Source organism: Fragaria vesca, linkage group LG3 (assembly GCF_000184155.1).
Source record: "Fragaria vesca subsp. vesca linkage group LG3, FraVesHawaii_1.0, whole genome shotgun sequence".
Classification (NCBI taxonomy): Eukaryota; Viridiplantae; Streptophyta; class Magnoliopsida; order Rosales; family Rosaceae; genus Fragaria; species Fragaria vesca.
The window spans coordinates 27,489,152-27,498,191 of NC_020493.1; the positions used below are offsets into that span (position 1 = coordinate 27,489,152).

The 9,040-nt window shown below is 37.4% G+C and overlaps 2 non-coding genes across 2 annotated transcripts in view; both read right to left on the reverse strand.

Annotated features, from left to right (window-relative positions):
* Positions 1-3,057: 3,057 nt before the first annotated feature.
* On the reverse strand, positions 3,058-6,339 carry LOC101301089. Its single transcript, XR_184337.1, has 3 exons — positions 6,051-6,339; positions 5,685-5,808; positions 3,058-4,842 (listed from the first exon to the last, which is right to left on the reverse strand). It is a non-coding gene; the product is annotated as an uncharacterized LOC101301089 (transcript).
* A 1,672-nt stretch (positions 6,340-8,011) lies between these two features.
* The window catches only part of LOC101301277, a 1,871-nt gene continuing 842 nt past the window's right edge, over positions 8,012-9,040 (reverse strand). The window contains exons 3-4 of the transcript XR_184338.1: positions 8,833-8,971; positions 8,012-8,174 (exon numbers count right to left, since the gene is read on the reverse strand). This is a non-coding gene — a transcript (uncharacterized LOC101301277). The remainder of the gene's footprint in view (positions 8,175-8,832; positions 8,972-9,040) is intronic.

Below are 9,040 nucleotides of genomic sequence, written 5' to 3' on the forward strand. Positions count from 1 at the left end.
ATTGCCCTCAATTTCGATCACCGGCACCAACTCGGTGGCGACTTCCGAAGCCAAATGGGTCGATTGGTGGAGCAACTGGTCGAAACCCGAAAATCTCGGCGCCAGGTTTGGCCTTTGATTTTGTGTTTGGGTGAGAGAGATAAAGAAAGAGAGAGGGAGAGGGAGAGAGGATTCCAGATCGATTTTGATTTTGGGGGAAAATAAGAATAAGAATACGGCCTGCTACTGGTAAAAACCTCAAAAACAATCAACAAACAATTTTTTCCACTCTAAACCAGTTATATAGGGTTTCAATTCTCGATTTTGCTTACAAATAGTGATGAAAAGAGTTAAGATTGATAAAGCTTACCGGAAGCGGAGAAGAGTTTGGCGGCGGCGGCGGAGGAGGGTTTGTATTTTACGGCGGAGCGCAAGATACTGCTCAACGTCATAGCTGATATCTCAGAGCAGAGCTTTTACTAGGCTAAGGATTTAAGACTGTGAAGGAGAAGAGTAATTAGGATAGAGATGATGAAAAAGGAGAGAGAGGAGAAACAGAACAAGAGAGAGATATAAGGGGCCGATCCGTGGCATCCAGTTAAAGTGATTCACTTGTGTTCCTTTGCATGTCTCCTTGGCTTAGGTGGCAATAACTGACTCACTAACCTCGTTATCTAACTCGTTAAGCCCGTTAAACTAAATCCGTTAAGAACTTCGTTAAAACTATTCTTCTGTTTCTCAAATCTCTGTTAAACTTTGTTCAAATTTCGACTCCCTTCTCAAATCTCTTCTCGGACTTTCTTCTCTAACCGTCTCTCTCTCTCGCCTCAACAACCCAGATCTTTGAAACCCGGATTTCTGAGATTGCTTTTGTGTTTTGATATCCTATAATAGTGTACTACGGTCTGAATCAACATCATGATTTCGGATTCGATTTCGAGTTCTCTCTCAGAGCTCTCTTCTCAGTCTCTTTGAGCTCTCTCTCTCTCTCTCTCTCTCTCATGGTGAGGATGCAGGGAAGCTCTCTAAGGCTATGTTCCCCGAGGTACCGTCATCCACCTCAGGCTCCCGTACTAGATCTGCCTATAGATGAAGTAGTCACTATCTTTTGAGCCGATCCACGAGGTACAAGATGGGCAAGGATTGTTATAAGGGCAACTCCAACCGTAGTCGTATAATTGAGTCCTATATCCATTTTAGGACCTCTTATTTCACTATTCATACAGGACTCGTTTTCTCATCATCAACCTGAACCTCAACTTTGACACACAATTGGAATGCCAGATCAGTGCTTTTCGCCCCCAGAGACATTTGTGGACATAATGATGTAAATGCTGACGAGACTGATGTTTGGGATTTCTTCATCCGTTGTTGAAGCACAGTCTTAGCATTCAAGAGTAATTTGGTGTCAATGATGTGTGGAAACCACTCGTTAACAGAAGAGACGAATTCTTCAGCAGTTGAAGGAAGAGGACCTACAAATTTGCTGTATATATGTGCAATATCTGTATGACAGAAAAAAGGCATCTTAGCAACTATATAACATAACAATCCTGTTTATGAAACTACAGCTGATATTTGTACCCAGAAAGCAATTGTGACCAACAATAAGCTCTCTTTTTTTTTTTCTTTTTTTTTCTGAGGAAAGAAGGTCAATAACATGACGAAACCCCACTGCAGCTTGAACCTTGGATTCTACTTGTCTAAGATGCTCATCCTTCACCTCATTCTGCAAAATATTTGAGATCCTTCACATTTGAAGCACATTCGGAATTTCACAACAACAGGTGCCAAGTCAAGAGCAACCCACGGAGGGGAAATTAATTACTTACCATAAGTGACTCCCTGTCATCCTCAGACCTCAGAATCTGTATGCACCACTAGATGAACATAAGAAAGATCTTGGAAATGCCTTCTGATGACCTGCGGAGTTCACTTTTATGATCAGCTTGCTAGTGCCATGACGGTGAAGGTAAAAGGTGCTTTAGACCCATATATGGCCAACTTGAAATAACAGGAAACACAAATTTAAGAAAGCACTTGAACAACAATTGCAAAATAAGTGAAATTATTTTTCTTTGAACATGCACATTATAGTTGAATTCATAGAATAACTTAAGAATCTCGTTGGTGATAAGAGGGCAATGAGTGCCCAAAAAAAACCCAATTCCATAATAAGGACGCTTTACTGTCTGCTCATGATTCATTGACTGCTAGCTCGTGACAAACGACAGTAATAAACAACACCAAAAAAATCAAGGAAAAGGTTTAATTCACAGAAAAAATTATCAAAAGACTACCCCAAGAATGATATTCTACACTTCATATCCAAGATATACTTAACAAAAGTAACAGTCTTATAGCGAAAGATTTTACCAGAATGAAAAAATATTTTACCAGTTGAATCAACCTAAGCTGATGAGATGTAAATCCATTTAGAACAATAATGTGAATGAAAAAATTTGTGTTTCCCGTACTTTTTACCTTCCCCATCATGGCACTAGCAAGATCAGTGCATCTCGATTTACATCTCGTTAGCATAGTGAAAGATTTACATCTCGTCAGCATTTGCATCATTATGTCCACAAAGAGTCCCTCCAAGGCGCGAAGGTGACTGCTCATCTCGAGGTCGACGGGTGGTGAGAGTTCATGGCGGGAGCATTGTCTGAGCTGAGAGCCCTCTTCTCTAGGGGTTTTTTTTTTTTTTTTTCTTTCTTCTCAGTGTTTGACTGTAGAAGATGAAGTTGATTCACCCTAAGACGACGCCGTTTTGAATCTTATACACGTCGGTGAGTTTTTTTTTTTTTTCATCACCTCTTTTACAACGCAAAAATGCAATATGTTAGATTGATCCAATCAACGAGATTCGAATCAGAGTATGAATGTTTCAATGGTCACATATGCGCTTGATTACATGTGATGGTTGCTGACTTACTGTTACACAAGGCAGTATGCCCGCGCGCTGCAGCGGGGACTTTTAACACCGTTTTTTTTTATGGTTGCGTATCACTTTTCTTTCTCTTGAGAACATGGTTAACATGGTTGCATATCACTAAGATGACTAAAGATTCTCACAGGAATAATTGTTCAAATATTGAATAAACTATCACAGTAAATAAAAACAATTAACTCTACAATATGAAAGAAATGGTTTTTCAGTATCCAACATTCCAAACTGTCACACTTTCATTGACATCAAACAGGGTAACCATCATTTTGGTAATGGTATAAGACTCCTGTTGTATGGGTACATGTCCATCTTGTATGGTACATGAGTCTCTTGTTTCTTCAATTTTCGTATCTTCAAAGAATCAAAGAAGCTTTTTCTTCTCATCATTATGTATATAGGATCCCTCCATCATTTCTTCAGCCAAGCTCTTACAATCCTTCTGCACATTCATCTTTAAAAGGTTGCAAATCTGTTGCTGCTTCAGAACTGAAATCTTCATGGCAAGTCTTGTTTATCTCCTGATGTTCCTTGATACGCCAAATTTTCAAAGAAACTCTTTCTGCTCATTTTTTGATCAAATTGCTGTTACATATTTGCATATTGAGCTTCCAAAATTTGAGAACCTGTGACTACCTCAGTTTTGAGCTCCTCATGGTGAGAAGTTCAGAAATATGCCGAATCTCATTTGATGCAAGATAGTTTCAAGTATTACTACACAATATCAGGAAAGCTTTGATTTTGTATAAAACTAAGAACTATAGTTCTTATTTTAACCAAATCCACAATATATGAGTTTCAATACTAAACTATTCTGCAATATGGAAACCTTCGATTGAACAACAAAAAAGTAACGAGTAATATCTTACTGTTGGCTTGGCTCTTCTGCTAATGAGTGGAAACCGCCAAGTTCCAGCACCTCCACCCAAGATAGAAACAACTTTCTTTGGGTCAGTTTTTGGAGTCTCAAATAATGATGCTTGAAAAGTTTGAAATCAAAACGAACAAAAAACGCAAATAGGGAATCTTAAAATTTCTTCAAACTATAAAATCCAAGGACTATGATTCTCACTGAGCTCAATATTAACACTAAAAACCATGGATCAAGCTTACCACAATACCTTAGCACACATCAGGAGCGGTAAGATAGTGTGCCACACCAGGCTTCATCTTTTTACTTTTCTAGTAATGAAGCTCAGTTGTTCCACTGGATTCTCTGCTCAAATATGTGAATGGACACTTTATGTTCTATCATGTAATCTATAACCAAAAGATTAAAGAAAGGACATGATGATGTCCACAGGTGATTATTATACACAGTAACAATGTCTATCTGCAATTATGATAAACTCTGGTTTATCTCTGTCATATATGTGTATAGTCTCTTAAATTGTACTTTGAATATTAAGCAACAATGTCAGTCAGTCATTCACACAGGCATTCACACAAATGCAAAGAAATGTTCAATTATTCTGCCGATCTAGTCATAGATAATACAACATTAAATAAGTAATTAAAGGTATTTGATAAACATAAGATGCATCTTTTCTTTTGCTTAACTCACATATTTAATCCAAGTCTGTTAAAGAGTAATGATCTTTCATACTCCAACCTCCTCTTGAGGAGGTTCATGCTCCTAAACCCATTTTATGCCTAAAACCCAAGTTATCGAAGCAAACCTTACAGGCCTGTAGAGATTGTTGCCATTTAGGGTTCATAGCTTGTTGTCAGGGCTTAATAACAAACCATTGAGACTCTACATCTGATCTAATTAACAATTCTTTAGGCATACCTATTATATTTGCATTCTCAACTGACGCATCTCCATGAATTGGAGCTGTTTCAATCTGATCAGCACCTTGTTCGTTCCTGGAAAAAACCTCTTCTTCAGGACATTCGGTTTCAACGCCGCATACCTGCAATATGCATCATAGTTAAGGAACGAACTCTAATATACGAATCTAACCAACATCTAAATAAAATATGAAAGAGTAACAACACAACCAAGAAGAAAGCTGAAGATATTAGGTCAAGATACAGAGTAAACAGAACAATAGTCGCAATATCTTTACAGCCTAAGATCCCACAAAAGATCATAACCATGTGTGATTTAGTGTGACAACTGCATTTCAAGAATTGTATAGTATGAGCTAAATACATGCAGATGCTTCACAAAAGGAATTAATATTAACATCATAACAGCTAATGCAAGGTCTCAGCTTTCAGAATTTCAGCTTCCAGTTTCAGTTCTGCAAGTGTTAGAATATTGCACCAATGCATTTGATCAGCTTCAATCACATTCGGGAAATGCATAATGCATACATTTACGATAGCACATTTACAATAGTGCATGTACAACAGAGTGAACTTAGATGAAAATGACCACATCCCTTAAACTATTAGGAACCCATATGACTCAGAAGCAGGTACAAATGAACAATGAAAACAAAATATCAAAGAGATACGTCATTGAAGCTACTTAGATGAAGTATTGGAAGTGCTAAACCTTGATAGATTATGGTGCATGCTTAGGAATACAATAAGAAGAAACATCCATTGATCAAAATTAACTTATAGAATACTGCTAACCAAGTTCATGGAACATTTAGAATTTGAAATGTCACTGTATTCAATAAATCAAAACAACTATTTCACATGTCCCAGCTCTAGCAGATCGGCCTATCTCTGCAACGGCAAATTAGAATCTCTTTTACAGAAGAAAAGTTTTTACCATTAATACAGCACCTGTAGCACTAACCTGGACACATCTTATTCGCTTTCCCAGCTCCTTTTTCTTTGTTTTTCAATATTCAGACCTCCTCTTCTTCCTCTAAGCAGAACAACACGCGACCGAGTCTGTTGTGCACAACCCGAACAACTATCTAACATTAAATAGTCACATATTATTACCAACCGTAAACCATATCAAATTGTTGGTGTGAAACTAAAGTAAGAAGAAAGACTATATGCAAGGACCAAGGAGAGGTCTGTGTGATAAAGCAAAGGTGAGTATTTACAACTATATGCAAGTAGTAGACAATATGTATCAACTGTCATCCCAACTCATAGAAAACACAATAAATAAAAGTTAATGAAGATGAAGATCAGTTTAACATAGACTCACCTACTCCAATATATAACTCCCAATTATACAGCTTGCCTAAGAGCACTTACCTGCAAACATAGAGAGTTAGTAAATATCCATTGAATCAATTAACTGAGGAAATTGAAAGGGGAACCAAAACATGGGTTGATACTTACCGACATACCCAAGAGACTATACACATGAAAAATAACTAAACAGACCAGCTATGTAAATATATATGTACATATGAGGACCTTGAATCTCAGATTAGGAAAGCGAATAAGCAAAGAAAAAGAAAACCTGATAATTGCAAAACTGGTGAAAAGGTAGGGAAAAAAAAGGAAATAACTATGTCAGTCATAGCAAAAGCAATATCAAAGACAAAAGAACCCTAATAATCATACGTTAAGAAGATAGAACCCTATAGAAATACAATAATAGGATTCCCTGAATACATTCCGGAGAATTCAACGGTATGAAGAAAATCTGGGAACTAATGCAAGCTTGGTTCTTTTACTACCTAACCAAGAACAGTGGAGGGAAAAGAGGATATGAACCAAGAAAAGCAGCTGCATGTTAGGAAAATAAGCATTTACCTGCACAAATACTTCTACAACTCGAAGTCGTTCCAAAAACTCTATTGCCACCTGAAGCGCCATGAAAAATCAATAGAAGTTAATTCAGCAATAAAAATTCAACAATTGCCAAATTAAATTAAATAACTACATCAGCGTAATCACAATATCTTGAATAAAATGCATGAGCATTGTAACCTTGTATAGGTTAGACACATGGAGAGAACATTCTAACAGTCAGTAATTGGGTTGTATTGCAACTTATTTGTATTATCGCAAATCCCCTTCTCATATACAACAATTGTATAACAACCCCCAGTCACAAAATTTCAGAACTTTTAGAATTCATTAACTTTCAGAAATTTTTGAATTCACTAACTTTTCGCATCTGAACTCATGATGCAAAGCTGTGATTTTCATTTCTCAAACATTGAAACAAAGTCACACCAGCTAGCATGATCAAAGCACTACCGGAAACTAATCTTAGACTAAGAACAAAACTGAGCATTTAAGCACTATTTTGAAGTTGGATTGCTACCAGTAACAAACATAAGAATTTGAAATGACTCGTAACTAAAATTATACATAACCTCAGCCCCACCCTGATCATGTACCTGAACTCTAACAATCTACAGGTCCCAACTGTCACCTACCGAACTCCAACTCACCCACCAAATCATCATAAACCAATCACAAATCCATGATCCAAACATAACCCACAAACCGACAAACATAACTCACCATTTTTTTTTAGTGACACCGCTATTGGATATCTGCAATAGCTGAACAATAAATTCCCACAGAAGCAAAACAAACTCAGAGGAATGAGAAGCAAAACAAACTCAGAGGAATGAGAAACAAAATATATTTCCGTTTGCAATCTTCAAGCACAGCAATTTCTTATCCTCCAAATTCTTTCATACCACACAACAAACGTCATTATACCTATCGTCTATAGAGGTTTGTATTAGTCGCAATTGAAGGAAATGGATCACGTCGATGTAAAAGAGTGAACAAAGTTTATAGAATTGCAGATGTAAAACTGACCGGATACACGTTTGACGCCCAATTTGGAACACCAATCTGAGTCTTCGGATCGATGAGATTACTTTTCACATTGATACCTGAAAATAATGACGAAGCGGTGCAGATATGTGAAGAGAGATGAACAATGAAGAAACAGAGGAAGCGGTGCGGGTTAGGAGGTTTTGTAGACTTTTCTATAGCGAGCAGATGTCTCACAGTGAACAGTGGATCGATTAGATAGAAAAAGTACAAAATTGTAATTGAAAACAGTCACCCAAAACCCAGATTTCAGAAATTTATAAGCAAAGAACCGGCAAAGGGGGACTTGGGAGACTGACCTGAAGTTAATGAGCGGTAGTAGCTTTCTAGGTGCAAACTGCCTCCGGAAGCAATCACCATTCTCAATGGGTTCTCTTTCACTTTCTCATCCGTCTCTATCTCTTTCTGCCTTTCTTAGTCGTCTCTATCTCTTTCTGCGTGGCAACAGAAGGAAGACACGCGTGATAGTGCGGTGGCAACCCAGAAGAGGCGGTTAGGGCGAAAATGACAGAACCGTGAATAACTGGGACACAGGGACGAAAATGTAAGTACTGCGGGCTAGCTCATGAAATCATGAGGATGCAAAACAACAAAAGAACTTGATATAGGTTCATACAAAAGATAAAGAACATCCATTTGATTCATAAGCTGTAACTGCTGTATAAACATTTAATTCATAAGCCGAAACTGTTATATAAACAATACAATTACATAATAAAAATCAACTTGCTACGTCCTCTTTCAACGATCTTCTGGCTCCCCTGTGAGGAAATGTAGCAAGCAAAGTGCTACCAGCAAGTCAATCATTCTTTGAGGTTTGAAATAATAAGACTGCTCACAAAGAATTAACAGCAAGCAGGAACAATTAAAATGCATATTATGATGTGTGAACTTTTTCAAACAACGAAACTAACCAGGACCAAATTTATGTATTCAGCCAAAGTCAAAATCATGCAGGTAAACATGTTTGTTTACTGCTATGTTTCCTCATTTTCACTTTTTCCCTCTACTTCATCAATATAATGTCTCTAACCTCCCAGACATATAAAACTTTGCAGATGCGGATGCAAATTAACACTGCATAGTGAAGAGACAAATTCAATTCCATAAAATACAGACATGAAGGAATTTCCACAACCCATATGAATATAAGTCGGTAATATTGATTTTAGTTGTGTTACCAGTTACATATCATAATCTGGGGCAGATTCAGAGCTAGCTTTGTAGCTTCTTCCTCATTTGCTTGAAGCATGTGGCGCACACTGGGTATAGAGGCATCCGCCACTGACAATTTTGTTATCTGCAATACAACGTTTGGTCCTGATATATGAAGTAGGATATAATTAGTATTAAGATATCCTGCAATGCAAATACAGTGTTCATTTGTTG